General features: G+C 44.2%; 1 protein-coding gene across 10 annotated transcripts in view; it reads right to left on the bottom strand.

Moving 5' to 3' along the window:
- The window catches only part of LOC106581345 (protocadherin Fat 3), a 485897-nt gene that overhangs the window by 446301 nt on the left and 14632 nt on the right, over nucleotides 1–24964 (bottom strand). The window contains exon 2 of one of the 10 annotated variants that reach the window (XM_045703948.1): nucleotides 1243–1460. The exons of the other annotated variants lie outside the window; for them this stretch is intronic. The gene's annotated coding sequence lies outside the window, so the exon portion shown is untranslated. The remainder of the gene's footprint in view (nucleotides 1–1242; nucleotides 1461–24964) is intronic. 10 annotated transcript variants of the gene reach the window in all.

Genomic DNA, 24964 nt, shown 5'->3' with positions numbered 1-24964 from the left:
ATGCCATAGAATGCCCTTCTTGCCTTGTCTCTCAGATCGTTCACAGCTTTGTGGAAGTTACCTGTGGCGCTGATGTTTAGGTCAAGGTATGTATAGTTTTTTTGTGTGCTCTAGGGCAACGGTGTCTAGATGCAATTTGTATTTGTGGTTCTGGCGACTGGACCTCTCTCTCACCATGTGCCCTCCATATTCTCTAGTCTATTTTCCACACTCTTCTTTGAGCTCCTCTCTCTCTGTCTCTCCATCTTTCCCTCTTTCCTTCTCTCCCTCTCTCTGGGTGCATGCTGAATTACCCCCGGAGCAGGGCTCAGGGCACAGAGAGGCAGACAGGTCTAAAACTCATTAGTTCCAGCGTTGAGCGTTTTATAATCCATCACAAACAAACACCCAAACATCCAAGATTAACGGAGTTCATTCAGTGGGGAAAAGACGGGAAGATTTAAGGCAACTGCACATTCTCACATTCACACACATTTTCTCAGTCCCATTACGTTATCCTGGACACACGCACACACACACACACACACACACACACACACACACACACACACACACACACACACACACACACACACACACACACACACACACACACAACAAGAATGGGAGGGGCTAACAAACCAACTGTTATTTTACCTCCCTCTCACTCTCATTCTCCCTGTCACTCATTCTTTCTCTCTCTCCATCCGTCTCTTTTTCTCCTCTGTAGAATGCAATGCTGATTCCTTTTCTCTGGGGGCTGAAGTATGTGTTCATGAACAGGGTTTCCCTGGCAGCCAGTCACAGCGGCTCTATATGGCCGAGCCGGGACGGGGCCACACTGGTAGCCCATTGCAGACATTGCCAAGGCAGGAGGCCCCTCTGCCAACTGCAATAACAGTCAATAACAGACAAAGGCTGACTGGAAAGCACCCCAGTAGACCCCAAGGAGCCCCACATCAGGGCTCTCACAGACTCACACTGAGGCTTTTTTTTAGAGATGGGATGGGATATACCCATAAAGGTTGCTATGGCTAAAGGTTTACTTGTGACACTTCAGTTGGTATTTCCGCTGACAGTAGGTCGATAGAATGCTATCGTAATAATGACACAGCAGATATACGTTTTTTTCTAATGCTGATAGTCTGAAATCAGTCCTATAAATCTCTCATATCATGCTTATGAGTTCCTTCAGTGATATGTAATTTTAAGAAAAATAAGGAAATTACTCTTAATCTGAGAAGTTTTCACAAAAACACGTACCAGTGTGCCACTGTTTCTCCAAGATGGCAGCTGAGACGGAGTGCTATGACCAGCTGCGTTATTGCAGGTTAAGTCACGGAGACTCTAAGGAGATCCCATGGTCGGGAGGGACGGATGGCGTCTCAGTTTCCGCAAGCCGACCCAAACGAGGTGCCACACTGTGGGCTTACAGATGATTGACACGAAGCAGGTGGGCATACCAGAGAACAACAGAATCCCTAAAATAATGTGGATATTCAGTTAACACAAGACATGGCTAGCATAGCTCCAACTACAACATTGTTTTAACTAGTGCAGGCTTTGCTAACATTGATTTGGTTAAGATAGCTCCAACTACAACATTATTTTAGCTAGTGCAGGCTTTGCTAACATTGATTTGGTTAAGATAGCTCCAACTAAAACATTGTTTTAACTAGTGCAGGCTTTGCTAACATTGATTCAGCTAACACAGCTCAAATCTACAACAGAGCATCAACTAGGTCTAGTAATAGGCCTACATATTTTACTAGCAAAGTCTCAGAGGTGTCAAAGCTTCAATTAAAACACAGACATTTAGACATTTATGCATTTTCCTTTGGCTAAGAGAGCCACTGCTAGCATAGAGCTACGAAAGGTCTAAAGCAGAGTCATTTGGTTCATACCCGTGACCCTTAGCCATCATTCATCACAGCTAGTTTCGGCTAAATCCAACGCTATGGCAAAAACCAGTGACAGTAAAATAATGTCTAAAACAGAGTTCCTCAACAGGTGGGGTGTGGGGGAGCTGCATGCTTGGGAAGTGAGTGGTCCTTTGTATAATGAACAAAAATATCAACGCAACATGCAACAATTTCTAATATTTTACTGAGTTACAGCTCAAATAAGGAAATCAGTCAACTTAAATAAATTCATTAAGCTCTAATCTATGGATTTCACATGACTGGGAAAACAGATATGCATCTATTGGTCACAGATAGGGCTGTTGCAGTTACCGTATTAACGCCACACCGGCGGTCACGAGTCATGAAGGCAGTCAAATTCCACATGACCGTTTAGTCACGGTAATTTGGCTTCTCCAAGCTCTGATGCTCATTAGTAGTCTACCAACTTGCTAACTGCCTGCTACTCAGCACTCTATTCTCCCTCCAATCACTCTGACATCAACGTAAATGTCATCAAAAATCCAATCAAACACTTCATGAGAGCCCATGAGCTCATGTTGCGCAACATTTCTATAGGCTATGCAATTGCGGAAAAAAACTGAGTGAATTCCTCTATTAAAAAAAGGACAACCAGCTTTCTATAGGCTAGGCCTACTATATTTATTTTTCATCTTTCCTAATATTAAGCACATTGCTTATATTTACAACAGGAGTATAGCCTACCTGGCTGGCATGAAAATAAACCATGGGAAAAAGAGTCCTCCATTCGGTACTTAAGTGCATAGATGACATATATTTTTTCCCCCTGCCCCTGTTTCTATACAGGTGCATGATAATGGTCCATTCTAAATCAAAACAAATTCCACACATATATTATTTAGTATATGTAAAGTCAAGATTAAATCAAGAATAGTCCCTGTAGCTCAGTTGGTAGAGCATGGTGTTTGCAACGCCAGGGTGTGGGTTCGATTCCCATGGGGGGCCAGCACAGAAAATAAAAGTATGAAATGAAATGGATGCATTCACTACTGTAAGTCGCTCTGGATAAGAGCGTCTGTTAAATGACTAAAATGTAAATGTCTGATATTTGACAATTAGCCTACCACTTGTGAATTATATATTATCACTTGTGAATGATTCCCAGCATGAGAAACAATACATTTTTTTGCAACTTTTTCGAATCATAGTCGCACACCTCATGTAGCCTAGCCCATAGGCTTGTATGTTTTAATAAGGTTAGTATCACACCTCATGTAGCCTAGCCCATAGGCCTATATGTTTTAATAAGGTTAGTATCACACCTCATGTAGCCTAGCCCATATGCCTGTATGTTTTAATAAGGTTAGTATCACACTTCATGTAGCTTAGCCTATAGGCCTATATGTTTTAATAAGGTTAGTATCACACCTCATGTAGCCTAGCCCATAGGCCTATATGTTTATAAGGTTAGTATCACACCTCATGTAGCCTAGCACATGGGCCTATATGTTTTAATAAGGTTTGTATCACACCTCATGTAGCCTAGCCCATAGGCCTGTATGTTTTAATAAGGTTTGTAAGTGGGCACATTAATCCGCTTTACAAAGGGTGTAGAGCCTTTCTGGCATACATACGCAGCGCTTGAGTTTCAAATTTTGGTAAGATTTTCACCTGAAAAATGCACCTTTATAATAAAAGCATTACTTGCATAATTGCATAATTGCATTTGCGGTCACTTTTGATAATGTGAACAAATAGCCTAATAGTTAATCAACATTTTAAGCTAAATGTTCTGATCTGTTGTGTCAGCCACATTGCATAAAACATTTTTTATGCTTGTGGATGTATTAATTTGGGATCTATTGCATCACACAACTGTCCCAGACTATGTTTGGAATAGTTATTTCTTGCACAGAATAGAATAGGTTGACCTTTGGATAAGGACACGTGCAGTTGCGTCCCCGATGTGTCTGTCTTCACTTGTAGCCTATGAGACAGACCTGATCACGTGATGGAGCGCACAGCACTCAGGGAGAAGGGAACAAAGGCCACTGGCCGCAAAAGGCATGGATTTTTTTAGGATGCATTATGGCCACACAAAGGGGATGCCACCTTGAAATTCTAGGCATTATCAAGTGCTTGTCAAATTGTGAATGAGTGACTGATATAGTGTGTACAGTCTGCATAAAAAAATACTTTCATGTGACATTTTTCAAATCAACGTTAGTCTCATCATGCAGCCTTACAATGTATTAAACATAAAAACAGATAGCCCAACGTTTGTAGAACAACTACAGTTACATTACTAACTCTAAATTAAGGATATTGGTATACCTATTTCTTTGTTAACCGACCAACACAGAATAGCCGCATGTGTGGACCCCCTCAAATCGTTTGGAGAAAATAGCCTTTCTATTTTATTCAGCTTTGTTCAATTGTATTCTTCATACTATAAAATAATTCCACAGAATTCTAAGCAAATCTTTTCTGCAAAATGAACTAGTGTAGCTCACAGCCATTTGGCATAGCCAGATCAGGGCCTAACATAAGGACAACTCAGAGTATGCTATTCTGTTCTTCTGAAATAACCCCACCATGGGGCACATTGACTTCAGCAAACCGTTCACCCACACAACGCCATAGACGTGGTCTGTGGTTGTGATGCTGGTTGGACATACCGCTAAATTCTCTAAAACAATGTTTCAAGGCAGCTTAATGAACATTAAATCCTCTGGCAACAGCTCTGGTGGACATTCCTACAGTCAGCATGTCAATTTCACGCTCCCTCAAAACTTGAGACATCTGTGGCATTGTGTTGCACACTTTAGAGTGGCCTTTTATTGTCCCCAGCACAAGGTGCACCTGTGTAATGATCATGCTGTTTAATCAGCTTCTTGATATAACACACCTCTTAGGTGGATAGATTATCTTGGCAATGGAGAAATGCTCACTAACAGGGATGTAAACAAATTTGTGCACATTTCTGCATATTGAACATTTTTGTGATATTATATTTCAGCTCATGAAATATGGGACCAACACTTTACATGTAGCATTTATATTTTTGTTAAGCGTACCTCTGTTGGTAGAGCATGACGCTTATAACGCCAGGGTAGTGGGTTCGATTCCCGGGACCACCCATATGTAAAATGTATGCACGCATGACTAAGTCGCTTTGGATAAATGTGTCAGCTAAATGGCATATAGTTTAAGTGGAGACATTATCTTAAACCTATGGTGACATTTACAAGGGAGTGCCATTACTATAGTATTACAGTTAGATTTGATGAAAAACATGAAATCAACGTGTTTGTGGTGTTAACACCAGTCCAACTGTCTCGTTGGGCTAAGAGGAACAACCAGCCCTGGGCCAAATCTAAATACATCAGGAGCTGGATGGAATAATGATATTTGCTCTGTTTGTCACGACTTCCGCCGAAGTCGGTCCCTCTCCTTGTTCGGGCGGCGTTCGACGTCACCGTCTTTCTAGCTACCGCCGATCCACTATTCATTTTCCATTTGTTCTGTCTTATCACACCTGGCTTCACTTAATCAATTACTTGTGTATTATTTAACCCCCTGTTCTACATGTTGTATTTGTGAGTGATTGTTTGTTGTATTGTCTGGCCGTGTATATTACGTGTTATGTTTTAATTTTTGAGTAAAGTATTTTATTTCTCATATCTGCTGTCCTGCGCCTGACTCATCTCACCAGCTACTCACAGACACCTTTACATTGTTTCAACAGCCAGGGGCACTGTACCAGAAGATGGTTCGTCAGCTGTCACATGGTGTGGACATAATTGGTGGCGTACTGTAATTTAATATACTAATATACAGCACTTGAAAACTCTTACTGGAAACAGACATTTGTGATTGGATGCCTTTTTCGACAGAACTGGTGTGATCGTACAATTGAGAGGACAGCTTACGAGTCTTGCCTCCTGTAATTTAGGCCCGTCTGCAACAAAATAACTATGACATTGCAATGCAACTGGGCTGGAAAAAAGGTAGAAACCACATCAAGTGCATTGACCCAATGCATCCATATAGGAGAAGGACTGAGTATATTACTCTGTCCATGAATACATTTCAGGACAACGGTTATTAAGTCCATATGGATTCTAGTAATAGGCCCTATCTTTTTTCCAAACCCATATGAATGTGTGTAATGCTATAAGCTTCATACTTGTGTTTTGCTCTGAGCAAGTCAATATACCTACACTGTCTACACTCCCAGTGCTTATAAAGCTGATATGGAAGTGAATACGTGCTGAATATGTGAATGAAAGCAAAAGAGCAAAGCCGGGCTCCTGTCCTCTCTGACATTTTTAGTATGCACATCCAGTCTCCCTGACCTGTGCGATGGAAGCAGAGCGTGTTGATTCAGATCAAAGCGTTGCTGCTGAGCTCAATCCAGTCACTTATTCACAACTCCCGAGCAAGCCTTTTTATGCCAGTTAAATCCCAGGGTACCTGCTGGGGAAGGAGGAAAGAGCCACGATCTTCTGACTGCTCTTTATTTTCAGCCCAGTGTGGTCCCTTGTACCGAGGAGGACCTCATCTTCTAGTCAATTGTAGATCTGTCCTCTTTCCTACTTCAGAGTCCAATCCATATATTCTCTCTCTATTCTAGTTGTCTGTTTTGTTTTGGTCTATAGTCCCTCAGCTGACCTATGCCCCCTAGTGTCTTCCTACTGACCGGAGAGTTTGGGAGGCTACTCCGGGCTGCAGCAGTTATGTAACAAAAGAAGGGGACATCTAGAGATTCCCATGTCTCACGGACTGAGAATAGGAGCTTTGAGGGGCCGAGGAGGGTTCCGTTTGGTTGACACATGACGGACAGGTGTTGCCAGCTGCACGCTGGCAGATGTCCATGTCGCATAGCTTAGCTCCGACCCTCCACCCACCCACCCACCCAGTCAAACAGATAGACACCACGCCCATTCCAGCCCCGCCATTCAGTCATGAATGGTCACACTGCATACCTCTCTCACTGACACACACACACACACACACACACACACACACACACACACACACACACACACACAAACACACACACATATTTATCAACCCCCCTCACACACACACATAAATAACCATGCTAAGACCATCTTGATTGGTTGTTGCTCAGAACTTTCTAGTGGTCATGAACAAGGAAGAGAGTCACCTTATCAGCATTAGCTTGTGTAAACCAGGGAACGCTGAAGTACCCTCCATTGCCCTCCATCCATTCCCCTATTACTATACAAGATGAGGTGACCTTCTATTCAGATAATAGAGTTAAGTATAGACTAAATTAATAGCAGCATATAGATACTACAGCTTCACCAACATTCCTGCTATTACACAGACACACACACACTAACTTACACACATACTCTAAAACACACTAACTTACACACATACTCTAAAACACACTAACTTACACACATACTCTAAAACACACTAACTTACACACATACTCTAAAACACACTAACTTACACACATACTCTAAAACACACTAACTTACACACATACTCTAAAACACACTAACTTACACACGTTAACTTACACACACTCTCTAACACACACTAACTTACACATGTTAACTTACACTCTCTAACACATACTAACTTACACACATACTCTAAAACACACTAACTTACACATACTAACTTACACACGCTAACTTACACACATACTCTAAAACACACTAACTTACACATGTTAACTTACACACACTCTCTAACACACACTAACTTACACACGTTAACTTACAGTTGAAATAAAAATAAATAAACACATACTAACTTACACCCCTCCCTCATCACACTGGACTGTGCTGCTGACTTCAACATGCCTGATTCCTCTCACTGTCCTTTCCTCTCACTCCCTCTCTGTGTCTTGACTCTTCAGTCGCAGTTCAGCCTCTGCATAATGTAGGGTCCACAGTGCTAATGAATTCATGTTTCGTGACTCCTCTCTCTCTGCCGTACCACGGCTTGACTGAGCATTTTAAACAGGGCCCGGCCCGGCGGTGTCTGTCTGTCACTCATGTTCTACCAACTCCTCAGGGAAACTCTGGTTAAATGACTGGTTCAACGAGGAGGAGAGTTGTTTTACGTCGATGTGATGATCTGCAAACTACATCGATGGATTTGTGATCAGGTTTGGCACATGATCAAACGGGCCTACTCAGTTAGTCATCAGGAATAGATGATGATGTTCCATGTCAAACATTACACATAGCAATTAGCAGAGCATTACACAACACTGACACCAACAGCAGAGCACAGAAACACTACCCTGCCCACACGCACAGAAACACTACCCTGCCCACACACACAGAAACACTACCCTGCCCACACGCACAGAAACACTACCCTACCCTACCCACACACACAGAAACACTACCCTGCCCACACACACAGAAACACTACCCTACCCACACACACAGAAACACTACCCTGCCCTACCCACACACACAGAAACACTACCCTGCCCACACACACAGAAACAATACCCTGCCCACACGCACAGAAACACTACCCTACCCACACACACAGAAACACTACCCTGCCCACACACACAGAAACACTACCCTGCCCACACACACAGAAACACTACCCTGCCCACACACACAGAAACACTACCCTACCCACACACACACAGAAACACTACCCTGCCCACACACACAGAAACACTACCCTACCCACACACACAGAAACACTACCCTGCCCACACACACAGAAACACTACCCTGCCCACACGCACAGAAACACTACCCTGCCCACACACACAGAAACACTACCCTGCCCACACACACAGAAACACTACCCTGCCCACACACACAGAAACACTACCCTGCCCACACACACAGAAACACTACCCTGCCCACACACACAGAAACACTACCCTGCCCACACACACAGAAACACTACCCTACCCACACACACAGAAACACTACCCTGCCCACACACACAGAAACACTACCCTGCCCACACACACAGAAACACTACCCTGCCCACACACACAGAAACACTACCCTGCCCACACACACAGAAACACTACCCTGCCCACACACACAGAAACACTACCCTGCCCACACACACAGAAACACTACCCTGCCCACACACACAGAAACACTACCCTGCCCACACACACAGAAACACTACCCTGCCCACACACACAGAAACACTACCCTGCCCACACACACAGAAACACTACCCTGCCCACACACATAGAAACCAGAAAGCAATAGATTACCCTCTCTCTCTCTCTCTTTCTCTCTCACATGCTCTCTCACACACACAGAAAATCTCATTTTGCTAGGGCCCAGATCAGAGGAGCCGAGAGGTGAGAGGTCACGGCTGGTTCTTAACGGCTGGTTCTTATCACACCCTGCCCGGTCCTGGACTCCCTCTGTACAGAGACGCTCCACAATGGATTGGAACCACAAGCCGCTTTGAATGGAGAACACGGGGCCAGCCGCCGGCTGTTTGCTACAATTTGGGCACAATTTTTCATGTTTCTTAAATATCTCATTTATATGCTCCCTCCAGTCGCCTGGTTCTAATCTATCACCATCAGCTGAGACTCCACGGGAGTTTTTATTTTTAACACCGGCTCCTACTCCTACGAGTCATCCCTCTCTCCCTCTCTTCCTCTCTCCCTCTGCTGAGAGTACACCTCTGCTTTCCTTGTTCTCTTCCCTCCTTCCATCTAAATACAATCATGAGGCGTGTTGAAGTATCAATAGAATGGCTCTGGTTGAGTGTCTCGCTGGGCTGAGATGAACTTCACTAACAGAGAGAGTAGAGGGGAGAGGGGGAGGTGAGAGGGGGAGGGGAGAGAGGAGAGAGGAGGGGAGAGAGGGGGGAGGGGAGGAGAGAGAGCAGGAGGTGAGAGGGGGAGGGGAGAGGGGGAGGAGAGAGAGGAGAGAGGAGGGGAGAGAGGGGAGGAGAGAGAGCAGGAGGTGAGAGGGGGAGGCGAGGGGAGAGGGGGAGGGGAGAGGGGAGGGGAGAAAGGGGGAGGGGAGAGAAAAAGAAAGACATGATAGGAAAGTGAGAGAGGAATGAAGAGATGAAAGCAGAAGTGAGAGAAGAAGATGGAGGGAGACATGAAGGGGAAGGGAAGAGAAAAGAGAGAGAGAGGGAGTGAAGAGAGGAAAGTGTGTGACAGAGATGAGGGGAGGATGAGAGGGAGTCACCTCAGTTCCCAACTCACCACTCTGAACGTCCCCGTAAACAAATTAGATTCCACAAAACCCTGCTAAGAAATTGTCAATTGCACAAATTTGCCATCACTCTCCTGCTCTTCCCTACCAAAGCCAAGTGAATCCTACATCATCCATCCTCCACCACAAGTGTAGTGCCCTCTCTGCTTAACCCAACCGAGGCTCACTCTGCCTGGGCTACAATCAGGCATTATAGGTCCCCCAAGCTAGCTGAGCTGCTAAATCAAATCAAACATGCACTACTCCTCTGCCAGCCACCGTTCTCAGCCGCCGTTCTCAGCCTCTATTATGAGATGTCAGAGGAGGCTGTCAGAGATGGTTAGCTGACGCAGGGGTTCTACGTTGTGGCCTAGCAGCAAGGCAATCAGGCCGAGGACAGGCTAGAGCAAGCAGCTTGGTTGATGCTACTGTACCACTTCTATTATCAGAGCTAAGCATGCTGGGGGAGAGAGAGAAAGGGCGAGAGGGAGAGACTGTGCAGGAGGGAGAGATGGAGAGTGTATGGTACTTGAGCATAAATAAGAAGGGAATAAGGGACAGATGAAGGTTGAAGAAGGCGTCAGCAGACATAGAGAATCTCTCTCTCTCTCTCTCTCTCTCTCTCTCTCTCTCTCTCTCTCTCTCTCTCTCTCTCTCTCTCTCTCTCTAGCTAGCTGACTGCTGGTTGCCGAGAGGTGGCCCTTGGTAACCGGGGGCTGTGTGCTTTAGCGGGGCTGTGAAATGTTAATGAGGGCAGTGAGATGCGAACAAATACTGTAGCTTTGAGCTTAACGAATACATGGAGGGAGAGGGGATGGATAGAGAGAGGGGGAAGGAGAGAGATTGAGGCAGAGAGAGAGACACATTGGAACACAGAGCAAACTAGAATGCTATTTGGCCCTAAACAGAGAGTACACAGTGGCAGAATACCTGACCACTGTGACTGACCCAAAATTAAGGAAAGCTTCAACTATGTACAGACTCAGTGAGCATAGCCTTGCTATTGAGAAAGGCCGCCGAAGGCAGACCTGGCTCTCAAGAGAAGACAGGCTATGGCCGATCGGCATGGCCGATTTGAAGTTGTTTTCAAAACAATTGGTAATCGGCCTTTTTGGACTCCTACTTCAACTTCACCAAACGGGTGATGATTTAACAAAAACGCTTTCGCGAAAAGAGCATCATAAACATCAATGCCTTTCTTAGAATCAATACATATGTATATATTTTTTTTAACCTGCATATGTCATTAAAAGAAATTCATTTTTGCAGGCAATATTAACTAGGGAAATTGTGTCACTTCTCTTGCGTCAGGGTATATGCAGCAGTTTGGGCCGCCTGGCTCGTTGCGAACTGTGTGAATACCATTTCTTCCTAACAAAGACAGCCAACTTCGCCAAACGGGGAATGATTTAACAAAAGCGCATTTTCGGAAACAGTTCCGTATTTCACTGAAAGAATAAACGTTTTGTTTTCGAAATGATAGTTTCCGGATTTGACCATATTAATGACCAAAGGCTCGTATTTTTGTGTGTTTATTATATTATAATTAAGTATATGATTTGATATTTGATAGAGCAGTTTGACTGAGCGGTGGTAGGCAGCAGCAGGCTCGTAAGCATTCATTCATATTGCACTTTACTTTCTTCTCCAACACTGTGTTTTTGCATTATTTAAACTAAATTGAACATGTTTAATTATTTATTTGAGACTAAATTGATTTTGTTTAAGTATTATATTAAGTTAAAATAAAAGTGTTCATTGTTCATTCAGTATTGTTGTAATTGTCAGTATTACAAATACATATATAAAAATCGGCCAATTAATCGGTATCGTCTTTTTTTGGTCCTCCAATAGTCGTATCGGCATCGGCGTTGAAAAATCATAGTTGGTCGACCTCTACTGCACAGTGCCCACAAAATGAGCTACACTTCCTAACCTCCTACCAAATGTATGACCGTATTAAAGACACATATTTCCCTCAGATTACACAGACCCACAAAGAATTCGAAAACAAATCAATTTTGATCAACTCCCATATCTATTGGGTAAAATACCACAGTGTGCCATCACAGCAGCAAGATGTGTGACCTGTTGCCACAAATAAATGGCAACCAGTGAAGAACAAACACCATTATAAACAACCTATATTTATATTTATTTATTTTCCTTTTTGTACTTCATTACAACACTGTATATAGACATAATATGACTTTTGTGAGTATAATGTTCACTATTATTTTTTTATTCTTTATTTAACTTTTGTTTATTATGTATTTCACTTGCTTTGGCAATGTAAACATATGTTTCCCATGCCAATAAAGCCCCTTAAATTTCAATTTAGAGAGAGAGAGAGAGAGAGAGAGAGAGAGAGAGAGAGAGAGAAGAGGGGTAGGGTGGGGGCTGAGGCTGAGGCTGGGATGAGCGGGTAGAAAGAGGGACCCTGGAGGTTCAAACTCTCTTAGAACCAAATGCAAATAAATCAACCGATGAATGACCCAATGGCTAGCAGGACAGCCTGTATGTGGGTGTGAGAGAGCGAAGCATATGTGTTCCTGTGCCACTCCCTGAAGGTGACTTGGCTGCTCGGTTGTTTGCTGAGTCGCGCCTCTTTCCCGTAAATCTGAATCATCACTAGCCAACAAGTGAAAGTTTGCGACACTGTCGCTGTTCCCAACTCTCAGTGACATACACACGACACACCCTGCTCTGGAGCTGAAGGTCTTCATTCAATTATTCAACTATCTCATTTGAAGCACGAAAGGGCAAAATCTACACTAACTTGACACACACTCAAATGACATGTCATTGAATCCCTGCCAAGATTGCGTGACGCTGTGTAAATAATGATGAGACCCCTGGATATTTCTCAAATCCACTGAGTGGACAGTTTAATCTGTGCCACTGGCCCAGCGATACACATTAAGTCACAACCCTGCGGAAAATATAAACGTTTAAGTGGACCATCAACAGCACATCATCAGTCTTCTTCCTGAAGCTGTTCACTCAAGTTTACTCATTCAATTATCCTGCTTTGACAAACGAGCGGGGGAGAGACAAACGAGTGGGGGAGAGACATACTGAGGGGCGGGAAAAGGCGCTAAGAGACAGGGAAAAAGAGAGAGGGATGATGGAATAAAAGATGAGCTGTCCTTTGCTTGAAAGTGGCTGTAAAAAAGCTGAGGCACAGCAGTGATGACATACTGGGCCCTTCAGAGTGATGAGGCCAGCTAGAGTGAGATTTAAATCAAATCTCATTGTAATTGTCACATACTTCATAAACAACAGGTGCAGATTAACAGAAAATCTTACTTACGGGCCTTTCCCAACAATGCAGAATAAAATAAAAAATATAATATAATAAGAATAATAAGAATAACAATAAGAAGAAGAATAATAACAAAATAATAAGAATAAGAATAGAATAAAAAATGAGTAACATGCAGAATAAATACACAATGAGTAATGATAGCTTGACACGCGGTACAGTGCAGTACCAGTACGGAGTCGATGTGCAGGGGTATGAGGTAATTGAGGTAGATATGTATAGATAATAGACAGTAGCCGTAGCGTATGTGGTGAGTGTGGAAGTGTGGGTGAGCGACAGTGTGCCTTCGTGTACGTGTTATGTGTGAGTGTGTGTGTGTGTGTGTGTGTGTGTGTGTGTGTGTGTGTGTGTGTGTGTGTGTGTGTGTGTGTGTGTGTGTGCACGTTGGAGTGTCAGTGTTAGTATGTGTTGTAAGTGTGTGGACAGAGTCAAAAAGAGTTAGGGCAAAAAGGGTCAATGAAGATAATCTGGGTACCTATTTGGTTAACTATTTAGCAGTCTTATGGTTTGTGGGTAGACGCTGTTCAGGAACCTTTTGGTCCCAGACTTGGCGCTTCAGTACCACTTGCCGTGCGGTAGCAGAGAGAACAGTCTATGACATGGGTGGGCGGAGGATGTACTGTATGACAGTGTGTGCTAATGCTATGGCCCAAAATGCTAACGTGAGGTGCTAGCCCAACGCTAACATAAGGTTCCAGTGTTTTGAATGAACAGGCTGGCCTACTCAAGCTAAAGTTAAGCACTCTTTCAGCTCTCATTTCCTAGTACCAAAGTTAGGCTATTTCAGTTACATTTTTGCCAACAGCTCTAAATAAATGTCTTAGTGAAATATTCCAAACAAAAATTGCTTTCTTGGAGCCACAGATCACACACAGACTCAAACTAACATAATGATACAGCTGCCATGCTTTCAGAAACTAGGTCTATCATTGAAATCATTGGATCGGAGCAACATAACATTTAGCACAAAATGTCAGACTGCTCGTTACGACCCTGCCAAAGCTGACCCATCTCTAGTACCCCTCACAGGAAAGATCATGTCCTTTCATTTCTGTTTCCCTTCAACTGTAATGAGAGTTATCTGTTCTCTCTTTCAGTCTCACACTGATAGCTAGATGATTGGGCTGGCTCGCCTGGCTGGAAAGATTGTCACAAAATGACTGCAGTGATGTCTGGTCTTTTCACCTTTTTGCTCTTCTCTGCTCTCCTCATTCTACTGCTACTGCACTATTCACACACACACACACACACACACTCACACTCACACACACACACACTCACACTCACACTCACACACACTCACACACACACACACACACACACAGGGCTGGACCAATATATGATATTATAATATAGGATTTCAGGATATTTTACATTGATGATTTATCATGAAGGGCCAGACGACACTCTATTTTACCTCTACAAATCAAAACTCAAGCTGTATCAATATGTTCAACATGAAGTTGAAATAAAGTCTTGTTTTTTGCCATACGAACATTATTTAATGACAATGCGACTATAATATTGTAAAAAAAAAAGAACAACAATGGCACAGTCTGGAATTATTCAGTCATTAACGGCCCAAAACCATCATATCAGACATCACAATATTTGGAGTAGCATGTGGTAGACGAGGCCTCCCCAAATATCGGCCAACCCTAACACACACACACACACACACACACACACACACACACACACACACACACACACACACACACACACACACACACACACACACACACACACACACACACACACACACATTGTTCTCCTCCTCCACTCCTCTTCTCTTGCTTGAATCTTTGAGTAATGTACAGAGGATAGATGAGATAGGTAGAGTGGAGATTGTGTGCGTGCGTGCGTACGTGCACGTGTGTGTGTGTGTGTGTGTGTGTGTGTGTGTGGGTGTGAAACAAGGCCAATTTCTCAGGGAGGACACAGTAGCCCCTATAGGAAGTAATTTAACATTGGTGTTCCGTTTTTCTCTCTCTCTACCCCCTCACCCAATTCCTCTCTTTCCTCTCTCTCTCTTTCTCTCTCTCCCTTTCTCTTTTTTTGACAGATGGCAGTATATTTCCCAGAGTCCGCCATAAATATAGGGCATGTGCCGCAAGCTTCGTTCTGAAGTGGAGATCAGTGAAGTGTCATGTTGAGGGGAATTGAGTGTGTTCGACTGAGAGTGTTTGTGTCGGTGGGTTTGTCTGAGTGTGTCTGAGTGTGTGTGTGTGTGTGTGTGTGTGTGTGTGTGTGTGTGTGTGTGTGTGTGTGTGTGTGTGTGTGTGTGTGTGTGTGTGTGTGTGTGTGTGTGACTGTGCAATGGGGAATTCAAAGGAAGGAGAAGACTGGTACTTTAAAAAATTGCTTGTACATTTGGCTAAAAAAATTCCATTACAACTGCACATTTATAATAACACATTTCTAGGCTATTTAGCAAAGATCACACACAGACTCAAACTAACATAATGATACAGCTGCCATGCTTTCAGAAACTAGGTCTAACACTGAAATCATTGGATCTGAGCAACATAACATTTTGCACAAAATGTCAGACTGCTCGTTACAACTGCACATTTATAGCTATTTAGCAAAGATCACACACAGACTCAAACTCAAATAATGAAAAACCTTTCTATCTGGTTTATCACTTTTAGGACAATGCTAGTCCAGATCCATTATGGCTAACCAATGCTAGTCCAGATCCATTATGGCTAACCAACTGCTAGTTCAGATCCATTATGGCTAACCAACTGCTAGTCCAGATCCATTATGGCTAACCAACTGCTAGTCCAGATCCATTATGGCTAACCAACTGCTAGTCCAGATCCATTATGGCTAACCAACTGCTAGTCCAGATCCATTATGGCTAACCAATGCTAGTCCAGATCCATTATGGCTAACCAACTGCTAGTTCAGATCCATTATGGCTAACCAACTGCTAGTCCAGATCCATTATGGCTAACCAACTGCTAGTCCAGATCCATTATGGCTAACCAACTGCTAGTCCAGATCCATTATGGCTAACCAACTGCTAGTCCAGATCCATTATGGCTAACCAACTGCTAGTCCAGATCCATTATGGCTAACCAACTGCTAGTCCAGATCCATTATGGCTAACCAACTGCTAGTCCAGATCCATTATGGCTAACCAACTGCTAGTTCAGATCCATTATGAATAACCAATGCTAGTTCAGATCCATTATGGCTAACCAATGCTAGTCCAGATCCATTATGGCTAACCAACTGCTAGTCCAGATCCATTATGGCTAACCAACTGCTAGTCCAGATCCATTATGGCTAACCAACTGCTAGTCCAGATCCATTATGACTAACCAATGCTAGTCCAGATCCATTATGAATAACCAATGCTAGTTCAGATCCATTATGGCTAACCAACTGCTAGTCCAGATCCATTATGGCTAACCAACTGCTAGTCCAGATCCATTATGGCTAACCAACTGCTAGTCCAGATCCATTATGGCTAACCAACTGCTAGTCCAGATCCATTATGGCTAACCAATGCTAGTTCAGATCCATTATGGCTAACCAACTGCTAGTTCAGATCCATTATGGCTAACCAATGCTAGTCCAGATCCATTATGGCTAACCAATGCTAGTCCAGATCCATTATGGCTAACCAACTGCTAGTTCAGATCCATTATGGCTAACCAACTGCTAGTTCAGATCCATTATGGCTAACCAACTGCTAGTCCAGATCCATTATGGCTAACCAACTGCTAGTCCAGATCCATTATGGCTAACCAACTGCTAGTTCAGATCCATTATGGCTAACCAACTGCTAGTTCAGATCCATTATGGCTAACCAACTGCTAGTTCAGATCCATTATGGCTAACCAACTGCTAGTCCAGATCCATTATGGCTAACCAACTGCTAGTCCAGATCCATTATGGCTAACCAACTGCTAGTCCAGATCCATTATGGCTAACCAACTGCTAGTTCAGATCCATTATGGCTAACCAACTGCTAGTCCAGATCCATTATGGCTAACCAACTGCTAGTTCAGATCCATTATGGCTAACCAACTGCTAGTTCAGATCCATTATGGCTAACCAACTGCTAGTTCAGATCCATTATGGCTAACCAACTGCTAGTCCAGATCCATTATGGCTAACCAACTGCTAGTCCAGATCCATTATGGCTAACCAACTGCTAGTCCAGATCCATTATGGCTAACCAACTGCTAGTCCAGATCCATTATGGCTAACCAACTGCTAGTTCAGATCCATTATGGCTAACCAACTGCTAGTCCAGATCCATTATGAATAACCAATGCTAGTCCAGATCCATTATGGCTAACCAACTGCTAGTTCAGATCCATTATGGCTAACCAACTGCTAGTTCAGATCCATTATGAATAACCAATGCTAGTCCAGATCCATTATGGCTAACCAACTGCTAGTCCAGATCCATTATGGCTAACCAACTGCTAGTTCAGATCCATTATGGCTAACCAACTGCTAGTTCAGATCCATTATGGCTAACCAACTGCTAGTCCAGATCCATTATGAATAACTAATGCTAGTCCAGATCCATTATGGCTAACCAACTGCTAGTTCAGATCCATTATGGCTAACCAACTGCTAGTCCAGATCCATTATGGCTAACCAACTGCTAGTCCAGATCCATTATGGCTAACCAACTGCTAGTTCAGATCCATTATGAATAACCAATGCTAGTCCAGATCCATTATGGCTAACCAACTGCTAGTCCAGATCCATTATGGCTAACCAATGCTAGTCCAGATCCATTATGGATAACCAATGCTAGTCCAGATCCATTATGGCTAACCAACTGCTAGTTCAGATCCATTATGAATAACTAATGCTAGTCCAGATCCATTATGGCTAACCAACTGCTAGTTCAGATCCATTATGAATAACTAATGCTAGTCCAGATCCATTATGGCTAACCAACTGCTAGTTCAGATCCATTATGGCTAACCAACTGCTAGTTCAGATCCATTATGAATAACTAATGCTAGTCCAGATCCATTATGGCTAACCAACTGCTAGTCCAGATCCATTATGGCTAACCAACTGCTAGTTCAGATCCATTATGGCTAACCAATGCTAGTCCAGATCCATTATGAATAACTCATGCTAGTTCAGATCCATTATGGCTAACCAACTGCTAGTTCAGATCCATTATGGCTAACCAACTGCTAGTTCAGATCCATTATGGCTAACCAACTGCTAGTCCAGATCCATTATGGCTAACCAACTGCTAGTCCAGATCCATTATGGCTAACCAACTGCTAGTCCAGATCCATTATGGCTAACCAACTGCTAGTCCAGATCCATTATGGCTAACCAACTGCTAGTCCAGATCCATTATGAATAACTCATGCTAGTTCAGATCCATTATGGCTAACCAACTGCTAGTTCAGATCCATTATGGCTAACCAACTGCTAGTCCAGATCCATTATGGATAACCAACTGCTAGTTCAGATCCATTATGGCTAACCAATGCTAGTCCAGATCCATTACAGCTAACCAATGCTAGTCCAGATCCATTATGGCTAACCAATTGCTAGTCCAGATCCATTATGAATAACCAATGCTAGTCCAGATCCATTATGAATAACCAATGCTAGTTCAGATCCATTATGAATAACTAATGCTAGTCCAGATCCAGTATGGCTAACCAACAGCTAGTTCCGATCCATTATGGCTAACCAATGCTAGTCCAGATCCATTACAGCTAACCAATGCTAGTTCAGATCCATTATGAATAACCAATTGCTAGTCCAGATCCATTATGAATAACCAATGCTAGTTCAGATCAATCAGGGTTAGGGCAGCGCTAGTTAAAATCAATCACCATTATCACAGCTGCCGTTTATAGGTGCTGATCAATGTTAAGTGTGACCTCTGGCTGGGTCAGCATCATTAGCACATTACTATATTAGCCACGTCATGGTTAGCTCATCGATAATCTTGCTCTATATCTATCACAGGTCGTGATGAGATCCAAACAGTTAGCATTGTGCTTGTTAAATCCATTTTTGACATTAACATGTAGCATAGCCAGATGCATTATGGCTTTATCATCATTAGCTCTATTAAGATGGTTACTGGTTAACCAAGCAGTAGCTTAGATTCATCATGGTTAGAATTTAGTAGCAAAGCACTAGCTAGCTCCATTGTACTTTTTGCAGAGTTGATCCATCAGCTAGGTGAGCCTATATCTCAACCACAGCTCTCTTCAATCCTCTCCTGACCTGTATAAACAAATATGAAAGGCTCCATATGTGCCTGTTCAAAAATCAATTTAGCAGAATCAAAGCCGGAGAGGTAGGCTATATTAAAAAGGTGGAGAGAAGGGCTCTCACCACTCATGGAGTGTGTGTGTCTGGAGCCTGCAGACACTCAGAGAGGTGTGTGTGTGTGTGTGTGTGTGTGTGTGTGTGTGTGTGTGTGTGTGTGTGTGTGTGTGTGTGTGTGTGTGTGTGTGTGTGTGTGTGTGTGTGTGTGTGTGTGTGTGTGTGTGTGTGTGGAGAGAGAGGGGTTATTACCGCTATCAGAGCAAGCGACACCACAGTCACATCTCACACAACCCTCTGGGGACTGATTAGAGTTCTGGGTTCGGCAGGTCCTGTCTGGTCCCACACACACACACACACACACACACACACACACACCACCTCCATGTCCGCTTACTAAAGGGCTGGGAGAAGAGGAGTAAGAAAGGGAGGAGGGGCTGGCAGAGAGAGGAGGAGGAGGGGCTGGCAGAGAGAAGAGGAGAGGAGGAGGGGCTGACAGAGAGAAGAGGAGAGGAGGAGGGGCTGGCAGAGAGAAGAGGAGAGGAGGAGGGGCTGACAGAGAGAAGAGGAGAGGAGGAGGGGCTGACAGAGAGAAGAGGAGAGGAGAAGGGGCTGACAGAGAGAAGAGGAGGAGGGGCTGGCAGAGAGAAGAGGAGAGGAGGAGGGGCTGACAGAGAGAAGAGGAGAGGAGAAGGGGCTGACAGAGAGAAGAGGAGAAGAGGAGGGGCTGACAGAGAGAAGAGGAGAAGAGGAGGGGCTGACAGAGAGAAGAGGAGAGGAGGAGGGGCTGACAGAGAGAAGAGGAGAGGAGGAGGGGCTGGCAGAGAGAAGAGGAGAGGACGGGCTGACAGAGAGAAGAGGAGAGGAGGAGGGGCTGACAGAGAGAAGAGGAGAGGAGGAGAGGCTGGCAGAGAAAAGAGGAGAGGAGGAGGGGGCTGGCAGAGAGAAGAGGAGAGGAGGAGGGGCTGACAGAGAGAAGAGGAGAGGAGGAGGGGCTGACAGAGAGAAGAGGAGAGGAGGAGGGGCTGACAGAGAGAAGAGGAGAGGAAAGGAGAGGAGGAGGGGCTGACAGAGAGAAGAGGAGAGGAGGAGGGGCTGACAGAGAGAAGAGGAGAGGAGGAGGGGCTGACAGAGAGAAGAGGAGAGGAGGAGGGGCTGACAGAGAGAAGAGGAGAGGAGGAGGGGCTGACAGAGAGAAGAGGAGAGGAGGAGGGGCTGGCAGAGAGAAGAGGAGAGGACGGGCTGACAGAGAGAAGAGGAGAGGAGGAGAGGCTGACAGAGAGAAGAGGAGAGGCTGACAGAGAGAAGAGGAGAGGAGGAGGGGCTGACAGAGAAAAGAGGAGGCAGGCTGGCAGAGTGTTTGGTAGGGAGGCAAAGAGAAGAGGAGGAGGGGCTGGCAGAGTGTTTGGTAGGGAGAGAGAGAGAAAAGAGGAGGAGGGCTCGCAGAGAGAAGAGAAGAGGAGGAGGGCTGGCAGAGAGGAGAGGAGGAGGGCTGGCAGAGAGGAAAGGAGGAGGGCTGGCAGAGAGGAGAGGAGGAGGGCTGGCAGAGACGAAAAGGAGGAGGGCTGGCAGAGAGGAGAGGAGGAGGGCTGGCAGAGAGGAGAGGAGGAGGGCTGGCAGAGAGGAAAGGAGGAGGGCTGGCAGAGTGTTTGGTAGGGAAGGAGAGAGAAGAAAGAAGAAGACACGGCGTGAAAAGACATAGAGAATGAAGAGATACAGAAAGAGGGAGGCGAACACCAGGGGATTTGGGCCGAAGCAGACATTTTTCACGTTAAAATGTACGCAAAACAAAAACCAATGACTGCAAGTTAAACAAACAAACAAGTTAAACAAACCATACAACTCTACGCACAAGTATGGCTTTTAACAATTTTCACAGAATATTTTACAAAAACACACTTACTTGAAGAACAGTGCAGATGCAAAGTTGCAAACAAAATCAAACAGAATGACGGTTTGTGCTGTTTGTGCCGTCATTCTGTTGTTTAACTCATTGTTTTTTGTTTGACATACATTTTAAAGTGAAAAATCTGAGTTTCAGAATGATTCTGTTACTGTGGAATTGCTCAGAACAGACAGGTTGCATGGGGCAGGGAGAGCAGGGGAATGAAGAGGTGAGGAGGGGTGAGTAGGGGAGAAGAGGGGAGAGAAGCGAAGAGCAGGGGGAGAGCAGGGGGAGAGCAGGGTTTGTGGCAGGAGCTGTTGAAGTGTGACTGGCTGCCCCAAGGGGCCTTCCTGCTGCCTGCACCACACCAGACAACGTTTACTCTTTCACTGAACACAGGCCCAGGAAGGGGAAGCGAAAGAGACAGAGAAAGAGACAGTGTTGGAAGAAGAGAGGAAGAGGAGAGTGCCGCTGGCCGATGGTCCACTGCACCCGTTGGACGTGAAGCAAAAGCCCTTACTTCGATTATCTTTGATCCACTGCCATGATGGATGGGGCTGTGTGTGTGTGTATGTGTGTGTCAAAGTTTCTGTTAGCCGGTAATAGCCGGCTTTTGGCCGATAAAAAAATTGAAAAACCGTCAAATACCATTGCCGCCAGCCAATTGTCCGGGAGAAGAAAACATCCCATTGTGAAATAATGCTTTTTAGACTATTCATTGATGGAAATATAAGTAAATGGAAACACATTTCACTGGTCATCCTTATCAGTCTATAGGTTCATTTGCATTAACCTATAGCCCCATCCATCATAAAATGGCGCATGTGTACAGTATATTCATTATGTATCTTATTTATCACACTCGTACATCATACAGATACAGAGACTTTGAGCGGTAAATCTGTCTGACAGCGTGAGAGCTGCTGCTACAGCATCTCAAACAGCAAATGCATAGGCAATGGAAGGTAGGCTTCATCAGCGCAACACACACCTCTTTGCAATGAGCTGGAGGCAGTATGCATTTTGAAAACATATTCTTAAATGTTTGAAACCTGAACATTTTACTACATATTATGAGGCATGTCTTACCCTGCATTCAAAGTAGCCTAGCCAAAATAAGACCATATCTGTGGAGGCAATTATTTTATCTAAATTGTATTGTATTGCCCAGTAGCCAAAGGCACAATCCTAGTCATATTAGCAACCCATGCTAGTTGTTGCATATTAGATCTCACCTCTTTCTGCATTTCTAACTGGTCATTTCATCTCTGTCACATGAAACCGCTCACATACTGCCCTGTGTGCATTGCTGTGCTGTGCATCGCTGTAAAGAAATAACAGTTGATCAACATTCTAAGCTAAACATTCTGAGCTTCTGATCAGTTGCGTCAGACTCATTGAAATGTCTTTTTTTTATGTAGCCTTTGCCTACTGGTTGTATGAATTTGTGATCTATCGTCCCCATCTATCCCAGAGTCTGTTTGGAAAAAGCCATTTCTTCCCTTCAACAAGCTGACCAATAGAATAGGTCAACTTTTCTACTATGGGGGATTGTGATAGGCTAGTGACTCTTCTGTACATTACTGGTCTTGTTGGCTGAGGAAAAATAAATGTGGACAGTGATTCTAACATCTTCAAAGTGCACATCAGAATTCAGTAAGAAGGACCGCACATCGATGCATCCTTGACTTGGATGTTCTGTAAAGATGAATTACCATAATGTAAATGTGATTTCTGTCATTCTGAGCACCATGGGTGGACACCCTAATCAGGTTACTCACCCAATGCATATGGGTCCAGTAGATTTCTCAAATGTCCAGTAAATTGAAATGCTGCCACATTTTCCAAACGGAGACCCTGGTTTATGTGTATGTGTGTGCGAGCGTGTCACCCTGCGCATAACGGATTACAGACACACTGAACCCAGTATGCTGATTTAACCATTTAATTACCTCTATGTGACCTAGTAAGATCAAAGCGACACAATAAGATGAAACTGATGAATGAAAATTCACACACCACACGCATGACAAAACATATGAAAATGACTCAAATGAGCAATAAAGGAGCGGTCCATATGTCAGACTGAACAAGTCTGACCCCATGTCGCTCCTTTCTCTGCTCCCACGGGCTTCCCTTATCCTGCTCACTGATCTTGCCATGTGAACACCTGCCTGCTCACACTTGCCTGCCTGCTCACACCTTCCTGCTCTGAACAGTCCCAGTCTCCAGAGAGCAGGACCAGGAGTATTGTTTGTGTCAGGTTAGCAGAATGATCTCTAAACACAAGCTGGGACATACAGAGTCACTGAGAGGGCGTCTCTCTCTCTCTCTCTCGGACCTGCTGCCACGCTACAATAACATAGTGCTGAAGTGGTGTTCCATCCCTGACACTGGAGCATCCGCTAACACTAGAAGGCTTCTGTGTTTACAGATCTTCCACTCCCACAGCGCCCAACCACACACACATCACACGACACACTGTAGATAGACACTCCAGACACACATAGACACACCCACTATTGTAAGCCAATGAGGTAGAGCAAACAAACTTGCATTACTGATCACTGGCACAGATTTCAAGTCCCATGTACAGTAACTAACACACCCAGAATATCAACACAGTGTTAAAGACACGAGACAGACTGGCAGACACAGCTTACAGCTAGTGATGCACCGATATGACATTTTTGGCCGATACCAATATCCAATATTTTCCTTGACAAAAAAAAAGATACCGATTGAATCCAGGCTGTATCACATCCGGCCGTGATTGGGAGTATTATTTCATTATTATTTTATTTCACCTTTATTTAACCAGGTAGGCCAGTTGAGAACAAGTTCTCATTTACAACTGCGACCTGGCCAAGATAAAGCAAAGCAGTGTGACAAAAACAGCAACACAGAGTTACACATGGGATAAACAATAAATAGGCCATAGTGGTGAAATAATTACAATTTAGCATTAACACTGGAGTGATAGATGTGCAGATGATGATGTGCAAGTAGAAATACTGGGGTGCAAAAGAGAAAATAAATAAATAACAGTATGGGGATGAGGTAGTTGGGTGTGCTATTTACAGATGGGCTGTGTACAGGTACAGTGATCGGTAAGCTGCTCTGACAGCTGATGCTTGAAGTTAGTGAGGGAGATATAAGTCTCCAGCTTCAGAGATTTTTGCAATTCATTCCAGTCATTGGCAGCAGAGAACTGGAAGGAAAGGCGGCCAAAGGAGGTGTTGGCTTTGGGGATGACCAGTGAGATATACCTGCTGGAGCGCGTGCTACAGATGGGTGTTGCTATGGTGACCAGTGAGCTGAGATAAGGCGGGGATTTACCTAGCAAAGACTTATAGATGACTTGGAGCCAGTGGGTTTGGCAACGAATATGTAGCGAGGGACAGTC

The sequence above is a fragment of the Salmo salar genome, chromosome ssa20 (genome assembly GCF_905237065.1).
Source record: "Salmo salar chromosome ssa20, Ssal_v3.1, whole genome shotgun sequence".
NCBI lineage: Eukaryota > Metazoa > Chordata > Actinopteri > Salmoniformes > Salmonidae > Salmo > Salmo salar.
Note: the sequence above shows the minus strand (reverse complement) of the source record. Positions and strands in the feature narration are given on the sequence as shown.